Below are 15,066 nucleotides of genomic sequence, written 5' to 3'. Positions count from 1 at the left end.
TTATTCAAAATCAGAGAGTGGCATTCAAGAAGTAAAGACAGATTGAACTACAGCTGAATAGAAATCTTCAAGAAAGAGATGGAGAGGTAAAGGCTATGGTTTTTTGGAACATCCATCAGATGGTGAACTAGCAAAAAGTAATAGATAAATTGTCAAAACTGAGGATAACAGCAAGTTTCCCAGTGACTAAATTGATTGGAAGCCATCTTTAGGTAAATTTTTCCTTTCATTGCAGAAAAATTTTTATTGCGTCTATAAGTAAGAGTTCAACAGAGAAACAGGACAAGTAGAAGATATATATCGAGATATTATTACCTGGAGCTGGCTTATGCAGTTGAGGGTCTGGCAAGGCAAATCTGAAATTCATGAGGCAAGCCATCAGGAAGGGTAGCCTGGAACTCTCAGGCAGGAGCTTAAGCTGCTTCCCACAGGTGGAATTTCTTCTTTCTCAGGGAAGCCTCATTCCGCTTTCAAGGTCTTTCAACAAATTGAATCAGCCTTTTCCAGATTATCTGGAATAATCTCTGGTACTTAAAGTCAAATCGTCATGGACTTTAATCATATCCACATGGTAGGGTGACCCAAAACTTCATTCCTGAAGGATCTGGGCCATTAGAAGTCCTGCCTAAACTGGGTTGTTGTAATTTCTAATGACTTTATTCACAGTCGTGATGGTACTAAGACACCCTAAGGGATCTCCTGTATCCCAGTTATACTCTTTCCTACCTCCATTGTATAGTGGCAACTCAATTTCCCCTTGGTTTTCAGGATCAATCAGTGTTGGTTTAGACACATGAGGAGCCCAAAGTGGCCAGGTGGCAGTCTCAAATTCCAGTTCAATAGAATCATTGTTGTGTCTCCTAGTGGAAACATTTCTTCATTTGGAACTAAGACCTCTAGACCAGAGAAGTCACAGGGATGGGAACCAAAAATTTTCCTAATGGCTCACTAGGGGTAATAGAGAATGGAGCCACTCCAATTCCTATCCCTTGGTTCCTGGACACATGAATACCGATAATGGGAGAAATAGCACCGTATATTTGATGGTAATTTAGAGCAAATACAGCATCCTGGAGGACATTTTCCTGGTCCAACAAAGGATTACTACCTAGCTGGGGCTGTAACTGCATCTTCAAAATGCTATTTTACCATTATCATTCTATCAAACCAACTGCTTTAGGATGGTGGGGAATGTAGTAAGATCAGTGAATTTCATGAGCATGTGTTCACTGCTGCACTTCACTTTCTGTGAGGTGTACTTCGTTTGATGATCAGAAGCAATGCTGTGTGGAATATCATGACAGTGAATAGTCATTCTGTCAGTCCACAGAGGGTGGTTTGACAGAAGCGTTTCATTTAGAGAAGGCATATCTATATCTAGAGTTAGTGTTTCTTCCAGTAAGAATATAGTGCTGCCTCTTCCATGTTGGTAGTGGCCCAATATAATCAATCATCACCACGTAATTGGCCGATCACACAAGGAAATGGCACTATACTGGGGGCTCAGTGTTAGTCTTTGCTGCTGACAGATTGGGCCAGGCCAGCCTGGGGGACTGGAAGTCCAGGTCACTGAGCTCATGCAAAACCTCCATTCCTGCCACCATGGCCATTTCTTTCATGAGCCCATTGGGCAGTAATAGAAGTGAATACAAAAGTGACTCACTAGTACCCACAGAATGGGTCATCCTTACACTTCATTATTAAAATACTCCTCTACCGAGGTCAACCTTTGGTGAGCATTCAGATGGGCACAAACATCTTCATGATTCTTGCCCATTCAGAGAGCTCTATTCACATTCCTTTTCGGCAGACCTCCTTGTCACCAATTTTCAAATCCTGTTCCTTCCAAGTCCCTGACCATCCAGGCAAACCATTGACCACAGCCTATAAGTATATAGACCATGCAGACTTATACCTTTGGTCATTTCTCCTTCTAGGGAAAATGAACAAGCAGGTCCGTTGGTTGAGGTCTGCCCACTAGGATGAATTCCTTTCAATATTGTCCTTCAGAGGTGTTCGAGAAAGAGGCTGTATTGCTATAGCTGTCCACTTTGGGGTGGTTCCTGCATATTGTGCAGAATCATCTGTAAACCAAGTCCAAGATCTTCTCTTGCTCAGTCAACTGGTCATAAACAACTCCCCACGAGGCTACATGTATGGGCTGGAGATAGAAGGTAATGCAGCAGGAATAAGGGCCATGAGCATTTGGATCACTACCTCATGCAACTTCTGCCTTCAGGGCCTATTCATGCCCAATATCATATACACCACCTCCACTTTAGAATGGAGTACTGCTTTCCATGTCTAAACTTATAGCTTGGTGAGTCAGATAATACTCAGTTGATAATGGGCAGCCAGGTCACATGGTAACTGGTGGTGTATGGCTAAGTGATCAGTGTCTACCAAGGCCCAGTGGCAAGCCAAAAGCTGTTCTTCAAAATGAAAGTAGTTATCCACAGAAGATGGCAGGTATTTGCTCCAAAATCCTAAGGGTTCGTGCTGTGATTCACTTATAAGCATCTATCAAAGACTCTAAACAGCATCTCTATGTGCCACTGACACTTCAGGCACCATTGTGTCTGCTGGATCATATGGCCCAAGCGTCAGAGTAGCTTGCATGGCAGCCTGGATCTGTTGCAAAGCCTTCTCTTGTTCTTGGCCTTACTCAGAACTAGAAGATTTTTGATCCATTTGGTAAATGAGCTGGAACAGCACACTCAAATAAGGAATACACTGCCCGTAAAATGCAAAGAAACTCACTAGACGTTGTACCTCTTTTTTGGCTGTAGGAGAGGCCAGATGCAACAACTTATCCTTTACCTTCGAAGGGATATCTTGCTTCTAAAAATTTCACTGTAGTGGAAGGAGCTTAAATTTTTGTCAGATTTATCTCCCAACCTCTGACATTCAAATGTCTCACCAATACGTCTAGAGTAGTTGCTACTTCCTGCTAATCAGGTCTAGTAAGCATAATATCATGAGTGTACTGGATAATTGTGATGTTTTGTGAAAAGGGAGAGCGATCAAGGCTCTGGTGGACTAAATTATGACACAGGATGGGAGAGTTGCTATACCTCTGAGGTAGGACAGTAGAGGTATATTGCTGGCCTTGACAGCTCAAAGAAAACTGCTTCTGGAGCTATCTACTAATAGATATAGAGAAAAAAAGCATTTTTCACATCAATAGCTGCATACAAGATAACAGAGGATGTGCTAATTTGCTCAAGCAATGAGACCATATCTGCGACAGTAGCTGCAATTAGTGTCACCACCTGGCTAAGTTTACAATAATCCACTCTCATTCCCCAGAGCCATCAGCTTTCTGCACAGCCCAAGTAGGCAAGTTGAATGGAGATATTTGGGAATCACCACCCCTGCATATTTCAAGTCCTTGATGATATCACTAATCTCTACAATCCCTCTAGAATAAGGTGTTGCTTTTGCTTTCCTATTTTTGTAGATGGCGCAGCTGTAATGGCTTCCCCTTGGCCTTCCATGCCATAATAACCCTCATTCAACATATCAGTCAAATCCGCAATGTGCAGATTCTGCCATTTGCTAAGTATGTCTATTCCAATTGCGTATCCCAGAACCAGGAAAATGAGCAAAGGAAAGGTTCAAGGATCACTAGACCCACTGAGAGACAGATTTGAATTAAAACTCTATGGACTTTATGAGTTCCATAAGCCCCTACTCTGACTAGTGGACCACAGTGACGGTTTGGGTCTCCAGAATTTAATGTCAGTTCACAGACAATGTCTACTAATCCCCCCAAAACCTAATATTTCTCTTTCACCAGTGCATGTCAGTCTGATTAATGGCTATAGGTCACTTTGGGTAATGCTGGGAGAAAGACTAACAGAATAAATTTTTGGTGGTGTAGCAGGGTTCTTCCTTACAGGGACCCAGCCTCCTCATTCATTCAAAGAGTTCTCCATCTGTAAACTGGCTCAACTCTGGGAATTAGTTGAGGGACTCTGTCTTGGTGACTCAATTAGAATTCTGCTCACTTGACCTAGAACTCTTTCACTTATACAGAACAAGTGAAAATTTAATAAGTTTGCCTTCTATTTCTTTTCTAGGAACATTATCACCAACTATCCATGACACAAACCTGAGAGACTACTATGATGCCTACTTTCACTTCTCCATCCATTACAGTAACCACAGTCCCCTTATCTTTGATGATTAACTACCATCACTTGGCTCATGTCACCTGGGGATCCCATTATCTCCATTGCCTTTAGGAATCCCTGCTCAACAGTAGCAGTTTCCGCTGGAATTTCTGACCTACAGAAAAGAGTAACTGCAGAACTCTTCGAGGATACTGGGTCTCCCCTCATAAATTTATTTCGCACAGTTTTAGTGAAAGATGTGATATCCTGGAGCAGGTGAGCAGACCTTATGTGATAAATACATTCTAAAAGCTTAATCTCCCTAAAACTTTGTTCACTTTACTCTACAGTAAACCAAGGCAATCCTGACTCTGCAACTTTATTTACTGTAGCAGATCACCTTTGGGTCCATGTTTCAGCAAACCAACTAAACAACCTTTGGAGCCCTTTCTCACCTCTTGAGCTGAATCATTAGATCCAGGATCTCTGTTTACTGAGCCCATATCAATAAAACAAGCCTGATCCAACTTTTTTCCTTTCACCATGATTCAATACTCACAAGCTCCATTCCCACACATAATTTCCATATTTCTGTATGTATACATTATAAAAATCATGCTGTGCTTTTGATATATGGCATATCTCAGGGGTTAAACTTTGTACCCCACCCTTTGGAGTCCGTTGGACCATGCGTCTACTTATAGGTTTAGAAGCAAAGAAGGATGGTGAGGGTGGGCCCTGAGGAGAATTGGCAGTGTTTTCCAAGGCAATAACCTGAAAGGAGGCCATTACAGGTTTTTAAGGAAAAGGAAGGCTAACTTCTCAGGCAAGAGTAAGAGCTGCTTCTATTGATAAAGAAACTTAGCAGAACAAATGTCCCCAGAGTCATTGACATCTGTCTATACGTCCCCAATCTAATTTTCAGGATCCCATCCTTTTCCAATCAATGCCTCACTTTAACAGAAGATGCTTTTGGAGCTTAGGAATTCAACTGACATTATAATTCAGTCACTGGCAGAGTGAGACTCTGGGTTTGATTTTTAGAAATCTTAGCCAGAGACTACAGAAGGTAAGAGTTTCCTTAGGGCCACATAGGGAGAGTAATATTTATTCTCTTCCTAAATTCCTTTCCTCATGCTTGAAAGGCATTGCGACTAGATCTATAAGTCTCCTGATTCAGCAAACATCCACTCTCTGAATCAGAAGCTCTCTCCTCTTCTTGAGGGAAAGCACAAATTTCATGCCCTCCAATCCCTCCACCCAGGGATCAGAAGAGAATGTAGGACCATCACTTATGGACTCCACTTTCCCTCACGAAGATGACTTCCCCCTGTTTATCCAGCCCTCCCTGTGTGTGTGTGTGTGTGTGTGTTTAGGGAAAGTGGGTGGTATGCCATTCTGGAGTCTACAGAAATCTACCTCCTCAGCAATCTCTGTGTTGTCTAGTACCTCCTGAATTCAGATGTGAGCTATCTCTTCAGTTCTCAATATCTTCCCCACTACAATGTAGAGAACAGAAACTATATATTTTTCACCATTGGGTCCACTGTGCCTAACACAGTACCTTGAACACAGTAGGAATTAATTATTTGTTGGATTCGTAAATGAATCTCAGTATCAGAGAAAATTTTTAATGGATTAAAATAGGGACCATCAGCACAGGCTCTAATGATCTGGCTTAACTGAGCAGAGGCAAAATGACAATATTAACATTTATGAACATACACATCCTTTCCCAAAATATATCCAGAATCACATCACTTAACAGCTCTTCCGCTGCCAATCCTCTGATCCATTGGCTCCTTCCTGGGTCATTGCGGTATCCTTCTAACTAGTCTTGCTTCCTTTCTTGTCCCTCTAACATCTTTAACAGAGTAAACAGGAATCCTCTTAAACAAAGAAACAAATTATTTTGATTCTCCATTTACAGCACTTTGATAGCTCCCAGTTTCATTTAGAGTAAAAGTTTAAATCCTTACAATGACTCTGTATGTTTAGTCCACTTACTTCTCTGACCTCATCTCCTAACACATCCCAGCTCACTCATTCTGCTGCAGCTCCATTAGTCTCTTTGCTGCCCTCCTCAGTACCACCTCAGAACCCTTTCACTGCCAATTCTCTCTGCCTAGAATATTCTTCAAGTTTTTCCTCAAAGGTCACATTGTCAGTAAGGCGTGACTTGACCACCCAATTTAAAGTTAGAACTCCTCCCCAAATTCCCTATTGCCCTCACTTTGCTTTTTTAACTCCAAAGCACTTGAAATTTTCTAACATACAATATAACATTTATAACATTTTATTTTTTGTTTCTCCCCCCAGAAGGTAAGATTCATGTCAGAAAGGATATTGTCTATTTTTTTCATTGCTATATAATTTAGCATTTTGTATCTAGCACGTAGTAGGAGTTCAATAAATACTGAATTAAAAAATTCAAAAAAAAAAACAGAACAATGGAGGGAAAACAAAGAAGGAAACTATGCATCAGCCTTAGTTTATTTGCTCTGAGATACTTATATATGTACAGTGAAAGAATCACCTCTTGGGGAAAGACTAAGAACTTCCTGCTTCTACAGCTCTTCTGAGACCCCATAGGGTCTTCACTGTCCCCCATGACTTGGGGCAGATGGGTAGTACTAGCCTGAAGCATGGTCACTGTTAGGGATGTGGAAAGGCCTTCCATGTTTCTTTTACAGGTGTGGGTTCTATCTGGGCCACAGAGCTCATTTACTGAGAGAAGAAAGCAGAAGTGGCAGGTCAGGAATCAAGCCCAGGGGATTTATTAAAATCTTATGTCCTAGACCAGCATTTCTAGAGAGGGATCATGTCACCTAGGGAGAGATTTCCCTTTAAATAAAGCTTTTGAATATAGGGACAAAGTCATTGTCATCACATAGGGAGGCAGAAGAGCCACCCCCAAGGACAGGGCCCTGGCTCACTGCCACCCACGGGGAAAGAGAGGCCAGGCATTGCAGGCTCTCCTTTGGGTCCTCTTTCCACATCCTTTCTTGGATTTTTCCTTTATTTGGCTTTTCCTTCAGAGCCCAGTAAGAATGAAAGTGTTTTTGAAAAGCCTGAGCATTCACCTTAGTCTGACAATAGCTTCATGGCTAGAAAAATTCCTTCACAGGGTAACTGGGTCAGAGAAGCAGCCTGTCTTAACTCCTCACACAAGAGAGGAGAGAGGTAGCCTCTTGATCTAATGTAATCCTCCTTTCAGAAGTGTGGGCCTATCAGAGATCAAGCTGCCCATTCCCAGAGACAGCTTGCAAAGCAGAAGAATGGGAAGATTTTGATTCACTGATCTCACACACCTCCTCAAGGCTCATATCTTCCCCAATACTGGTGCAAAAGCCACTTTCTTTACTTACCAAGTTCTATTTGTGCTTCTTGACCCCTCCAAACAAGCTACACAGCCTGCAGTGAAATCTATCAGCAACCTCCTGTCCATCTGAGGTAAGGATTTTGTCTCTGTTTGGGAGAATATTATGAGGTATCTGTAAGTGAATGGTTAGGAAATGGGAGAAGGACCCTAGTCAGGAAACGTTAACTCTATCCTAGGTCTTGGACACCTCAGTAATGTTGGTCTCATTCATTCAACAAATAATCCTCAAGGATATTCTGTAATTCAGCTACTGTACCAGACACTGAACAAACACTGTGAATAAGACATAATCTTTATATTTAAGGATTAGTATAAGAATCTTTGAGTACAATAGTTAGGATGGATGTTCACACTGAGAGAAGCCAAGCAAGCTTCTAAGAGATAGTGACAGCTAATATTCTGAAGTCAGGAAGCATTAATCAAGAAAAAAGATCAAGGGCAAGAGGGATGGGACGAAGAAATAAATGGAGCATTCCAAGCAGAGGGAGATGCAGCTGCCAAGACCTAGAGGCAAGAGAAAACACAGTTTCCTGGAGAATTCCAAATTGATCAGTATGGAGGGAAGGGGGGTCTGGAAAATGATGGAGGAGAGAGGGGATGCTAGGAGTAGAGTAAGAAATGAAGCAGGGGAGGTCCGCCTGGCCACATCATGAACCTTGTTGAAATAAGATGCCAGGAAGATTGGAGCTGGTCTTGAGGGCAGTCATTAAAGTATGTTAAGTAAGAGAGCAGCATCAGAGCTGTAATGTTAAGATTTCTGTAACACCACAGTGTGGAAAAATCCAATGCAGGGGATAAGACCGAATCTAGGGGGATCAATCTAGGAGACTGCTGTAGTAATCCAGATGAGGATTAATCTATTTCTCATGGGATTAGCAATTACTCATAGGATGAGTAATCCAATCTCCAAGGAAGTTGACAGGATTGTGGAAGAGATAAGGCCTAATTTGGGAAATAATAGGAAACCATGACCTCGAGGTCACCTAGTTTACCAGGCTTCACATTCCTAACATCCTTGGTCACCATCTAAATTATAAATGTCTATCATTCCAGCTATTAATCTTTTCATATTTCTCTGTTTGCTCTCCCCTGATCCAATTTCCCACTACTTGCCCACCATCACTGTCTTACCTCAGGACATTACTGTATGTTATCTGAAACCATTGGTCCTTCTTACACAAACATTCCTACATTCTTTATCTACAAAATACTCCTTCCTTGATGAAACTAAATTCTGGTTCCTCCTTAAGAAATTTGTACTTCTGTTACTCTCTTTGATGGATTCTGATCACTCTTCAACACCCTACTTATCCATGGGTTGAGAGGTGGGGTTGGCATTCTCCTTGTCTCCCAGTAGCACTTTCCAAGTATTACATTTCTATTTTCATATAATATTTTCTACTCCTTCAGGCAATTTTATTCCTTGTCATTTTTATCTCCCACCGCTCTGGTCATTCCTTAATACCTTTTGAAGACTTTGGCACTTAGATCATAGTCTTCTGATTCCCTGGTTGTGCCATTGTCTTGGCTATAACAAGTAACTTTATGTTTAGACAATTTAAGTTACCCATTCCAATGGATTCACTATGGCTTTGTCCCTATTGATTACTGCTCCACCTCTGACTTTGAAGTACATGTTCAGCTCCTCAATTATAACCAACTGCTCTTCCAATTCTCACATGCCTTAGCTTTCACAACAACTTTTCAACCTCAAAAATAGTAAATGTTTTCTGATCCTTCTATTATTTCCCTTTTACTCAATCCTCTCTAGACCATTCTTCATCCTTATTCAGCCTGAACTCCATGGTCAGGTTTTGAAGGTTCTCTCGCTAATTCTCTCAGTTCCCTTGCACCTCTCATCTCTCATACTATCTCTTTCACAAGTCTCCAAATTTACATCAATGCTATCCACCTTCTCTGATTCTATACCTAGGATTAAGAAAAAAAATCTACACACAACACAAAACATTGGTGATATTTCCTACCTTTCAACCTTAGTTAATCCCTCAATTCCATCAAGAAATCCTTTTGATTTTACTTATTTAGCAACATCTCCTACTTTCACCAAGCATTCAAAACTTCACCCTCTTCTCATGCTTCACTTTTTCACCTTTAGCCAATAATCACGTTTCTTTCTTAACTGAGAATACTGAGTTCAGATATAATCACTCTCAAATCCACCAGCCCTGCCTTTCTAGCTTCCCCTGATCTTCTGCCTCCTTCTATTAATTCATAAATATTTGTAACCATCCTCACTTCTTTGCCTCCAGTCTAAAGATAAAGTCTCCATAATTTTATCCGAGGCCAACTTCTCAATTACACTCCTTGAACACATTCCTCCTGCCTCCTCAACTTCACAAATTTGGAGAAAGAAATGGACATCCAATAAGATGCCCAATGGATCCTAAATTGGATCCATTTGAAATACTCTAAGGAAGTCCTCACTGAGACACATCACAATCAAATTGTCAAAAGACAAAGAGAGATTTTTGAAGGCAGCAAGAGAATTGCTCATGCTTTACATTTACTGAGATTCTACTGTGTGACTACAGCTGTAAAATAAAAGAGTTAAAATTTGTTTTAAATGTGATGACAATTGTCTAGGACTTATTTATGAAGATTTTTAAAAGATAAATTATCTCAATTAATTATCATAAGAGACCTCTGAGATAGTCATATAGGGCTAATATTATTCCCATTTTATAGGTGAGAAAATTGAGTATAAAATTTTTAAATAAGATCATGTGATCTGTGGGAAAGATATAATCCAAAGCCCAGGACTTTGACCACTTGAATTGTGTTTTATTCACAGCATCTTAGATAAGTCAAAGTATGAAGTAAAAATCATTATTACAAAATTTCAACAAAAAGATAGGGAGGGCTGGAATGGTATTAGTAAGAAGGACACAATGATGAAGAATCAGCAAACTATGCATTTTGCAAGAGAAAACAATCCTTGCATTCCACACTTTCCCATTAAGTCAGTACCCTGTGTCCTTCCATCCATCCTATTCATCTACTCACTCTGAGCAAATAGACTCTTCATTCTTATGGGAGTTTCTATTTCACTAAACACTCTCAATTCTTCTGTTTATCACCTCTCAAACTGGCTTTTCCTGCCTGATTTCCATTGTAAATATCTAGTCAATCACCAATTGTTGTTGATTCTGCTTCCAACATGGATCTTGAATCTATGATCCCTGTGCCAGATCCCTGTGCCATTTCCCTGGTCCATCTCACTTGGATGACCACAATCATCTCTGCACATCTCTTCCTGTGTGTATTCTTGTCCATCTTCTACCTTTAGTACTACTTCTACCTATTACCTATTACCTATCTACCTGTTACCTATACCTACCTACCTTCTACCTATTACTTCTCCACACAACTGTAAGACTTATCTTCTTAAAATATAAATTCCATGATGTCACATCTGTATATACATATGTATTAAATAGCTTTGCATTGCACTCCGTATACCCTAAAAGGCCAAGCAGGATTTGGAGCATGTGTCTCTCCAAATTTATCTCAAGTAGTACCCACCTCATCAGGCTTCCTTTAGCTCCTCAGAAATTATAAGCTCTTTTCTATTTTGGAGACTCTACATATGGTGTATCCTCTGCTTAGATATCCCTTCACCTCTCTTCATTTGGATAATTTACACTTATCTTTCAAATTGAGGTTAAAATTCACACTCTCAGAGAAGATTTTCCTTAATTACCAATCTACATGAGAATCACTCTCTATTCTTTCCCTTTGTGATACTTTTCACAATTTGTAATTACACCTATTTTTAAATGCTCCTCACAAGAGTGTGACTGGTACTCCACTCTTCTTGGGAGCTATCACAGTGCCTGGTACACAATATGCATGAGAGGGGATATAAGAAACCTAGTCTCTACTCTCCCCTCATTTCTTCCGAAAGAAAGGGGAAGAATATAATAAAATTGTAGAGTAAGCAGGAATAAATTTCTCTCCTTTTGGGGGAGAGATGATAGACAGTACTTGATCTGTCCTCTTGCCTTGTCCCCCTAGCCCTTCTTTGTGGGGAATACTAATTTGGTCCTGCATTGCCTTGATTGCAAAGATAATTATGTCCATTTGGGGGTTGGTATTAGGAATCTCATTACCTGCTGATATATAAGCTACGTTCTTCAATTTCTGCTTTACGAAAATAAAGAGATGGTATTTTGGCCTGAACAAATAGCTTGTTTCTCAATTGGTTCAAAACCTGGGAAGGGAGAAAGGGGGATGTATATTAGGCCCCCTTAAAGGCCTTCCAACTCCCAAAAAGAAGAGAAGAGAAAGAGGCTGGATACTATTTGCCCAGATTTTCCCTTTAATCTTTCCCATTAAGTTGCTCCCCATTTCTCAGAAGTGGGATGATGAGGCAGAGACAAGTCTAGACTTAGTACACAAATGGGGCTCCTTTAACACTGAAGGAAACATCAGAAGTGGTGAAGAAATATTTTAACAATATGTGATCATTACATATTTGGTGAGTTAAGGCATGAATGAAAGAATATAATGTGATATGATAAACTGAACAATTAATTCCTGCTGACCAAAGGCTATAACACTGTAAAGCCAGGGAGTCCCCAGTGATCACATCAGACTTACTTTACCTAGATTTTGTAAAATTTCAGATAACTAAAGAAACACAGAATGGAGCTCTGGAACTCCGTCTTGGGAAGTGACTTCATCTTGGTGGGGATTCTGAATGACAGCGGAAAGCTCTTGTCACAGTCTCTTCTCACCTGACTCTGGTAGGAATGTACTATGCGGCTGCCAAGTTTATGTGCATCCAGCCCAGTTCCTACCACAGACCCCAACAGGACAACATCCTCTCCGTATTTTATACTATCATTACTCAAGCACTGAATCCTCTTATCTATAGTCTGAGAAACAAGGAGGTAATGGAGGCCTTCGAGAGAGTACTGGGGAGGTCAACTCCTGTCCAGAGACTGTAGATGCCAACGTCATATGGAAGCCCTAGTGCCTCTAGATGAGGCCCCATATCTGCTCTTCGTCTTAAGCTATCTCCTTCCACATTTTGAAAATTCTGAAAACCTACCACACTGGATATAAGTCCTTATTTGGCCTTAGAGACAAAATTTTGTCTGCACAAGCTCTGTGTTTCAATAGCTGGGGATGTATTCATTTCTCTGATCAACATCCCAGCATCTGCTGGAAATTCTCTTTCTGTTCTGACCAAGATGATCTTATTTTTCACTTTATATTTTTCTTTCCTCCCCCATGTCAGTCCTACACCCAATCACATAGGAAGTCTGCTGGAATGTTTTTTTGATAGGTCTATTTAAAGAAGGAAATAAAAGCTCAAGAGAAAAATGAAGATATTGAATAGGAACAAACCTTAGACTTTAGTACTAGTTGCTAGTGACAAAATTTCTCAATTCTTATCTCTTAATTAGCGTGATCTTGTAGTCATACAATATTAGATGCTTTACTGTGCACAGATCTTCCCAGATCCGTACCAGAATTCCAGACTCTGGAAAACATTTCTATCAGACACCTATGTTTCAGATTCTAGCCTCAGTCCCCCAAGTGGCCCCTGTTGCATTAAGACAGCCAAGTATTTCCATTGACATATTATTTACAAATAAGCTTCATTACAAAATATAAATTCCTTAAAGCTGGTGTGTGAAAGACGCCAGCACACTCGTTAATGAGCATCATAAGGCATGAGTTCTCTGCTGGGAACATGCTTCTTTAAAGCCTCCACCCCAATTATTATTAGTGAATGTGAACAAATGGTTGAAATTGACATCTGAAATGGAAGTGGTCTTTCCAGTTCCTCCCATAGGTCTTTCCCGTATGTGCATCATCACCACTTACCCTTTGCCCAGTGGCCAGGTTTTTCCTTTATTACCCCTTCCTGCCTCAGGCCCTTTCAAGGTTCCTTGAATTCCCAGTTTAAAAAGAGACTCCTTTTTGCTCCAAGCCCCTTGCCTGAAAGCCTTTCGCTACTCTATAATGTTTGAAGCTGATTCATAAGAAAACAGATTAAAAAAATACCTTTCCAAGAAAATTAAAATGAACTAATATTTCCTTTGTACAAGATTTAAGAAACAAACAAATGAAAAGGCAGAACAGATATTGAAATGAATGTTCATGAAGGAAAGTGATATTATGTGTTGAATCAGGCCAAAATCCTAGGAATCATCCATGATTCACCTCTTTCTTTCACACTTATTATCCAATCTATCAGCAAGTTCTGGGTTGTTTGTTGGTTTTTTTCTGAATACATCCCCAATATACCAACTCTCAACACTCAAATATCTACTCTGGTCCAAATTACCTTCCTCTCTGCCCTGAACATTTACTATAGCGGATTACTAACTGGTCTCCCTAATATCATTCTCTACCCAGGAGCTAGATAATATTCCCTTCTTTTGAATGCATAAAGTATCTATGAACTATATATATACTACATTCTTATGTATCCACCATCTAGCCTTAGCAATACCATTGAGGCTCCCTGTCTAATCTCATCTCTTTGCCTCTCACCAAAAATCCAAATTCCTGATGCCACAACATACTACTCAGTTGTTTTATCTTACTACATGCAAATCAAAATCTGGATACATGGTTAGATTTGTTTATTTCACTTTTCTTTCAAGTTTTAGGAATTGCTTTAAAAATTTTAATTTTATTTTATAATTACGTAAATTATTTACCTGATTAAAAAATCAACCTATGAAACAATGTCTAGTCAGAGAAGTCTAGCTTAAATCTCTGTCCTCTCCAACCTATTCACACCCACTCTCTATAGGTAACTATATATATAGTTATATATATGATTTTATGTATATATATATATACTGTTTGTATAATAACTCCTCATTGAAATTTATTGAGATTGTGTTCATAACAATATCTGTGAATGTTCCATGTACACTTGAAAGAAGATACAATTTTTATTATGATAGTTTATAACTTGATATATACTTGGATTATCTACTTTATTGGTTAGATTTTTAGACCTTTTATTCTTACTGTTTTTGTCCATTTGATCTGTCTTGAATTGGGAAAAGTATATTAAAATCTTTTCATTTTATGTATTTCTGTCTATCCCTCATTGCATCTCCTGTGCAGTCTGCTTTGTGACGGTTGTTATTGGATGTATAAATATTAATCTCTTACTTTTAGCCTTTGGAATTTTAAATATGTAAGCAGGACAAATATTATCTCCATTTTACAGACAAAATTTCTGATTCTCAGAAAGGTTTGGTGGCTTATCCATATTCACACTGCTATTAAATGCTCTCTCTAATCAGAGGTGGTCTCTCCTTTGCTTCTGCTGAACAAACTACTTTGGTTCAGTGTTAAATGAGCATATGTTCCTCTGTCAATTTTACATTGTCTTGAGTGGAGAACTAATCAGTGAGCACTATTGTTCAATTACTCTCTCCTATCACCATAAGAATTTCTTATTTCTGCTTATACAAAAGTGAAAGCAAAGTAAATCAGTGAAATAATTATGAATAGAAAAAGTAGTCAAACATCGCTATAAAATTGTCATCAGATTGTGAATATCTGCAGCGAATA

The 15,066-nt window shown here is 39.6% G+C and overlaps 1 protein-coding gene across 3 annotated transcripts in view; it reads right to left on the bottom strand.

The window, feature by feature from the left end:
• LOC123278917 (olfactory receptor 2AG2-like) overlaps positions 1-15,066 on the bottom strand; it is a 410,069-nt gene that overhangs the window by 150,182 nt on the left and 244,821 nt on the right. Inside the window, exon 4 of one of the 3 annotated variants that reach the window (XR_011495849.1) lies at positions 7,484-7,583. The exons of the other annotated variants lie outside the window; for them this stretch is intronic. The gene's annotated coding sequence lies outside the window, so the exon portion shown is untranslated. The remainder of the gene's footprint in view (positions 1-7,483; positions 7,584-15,066) is intronic. 3 annotated transcript variants of the gene reach the window in all.

The sequence above is a fragment of the Equus asinus genome, chromosome 20 (assembly GCF_041296235.1).
Source record: "Equus asinus isolate D_3611 breed Donkey chromosome 20, EquAss-T2T_v2, whole genome shotgun sequence".
In the NCBI taxonomy this organism is placed as follows: domain Eukaryota; kingdom Metazoa; phylum Chordata; class Mammalia; order Perissodactyla; family Equidae; genus Equus; species Equus asinus.
This window is presented reverse-complemented; position numbering and strand designations above follow the sequence as displayed.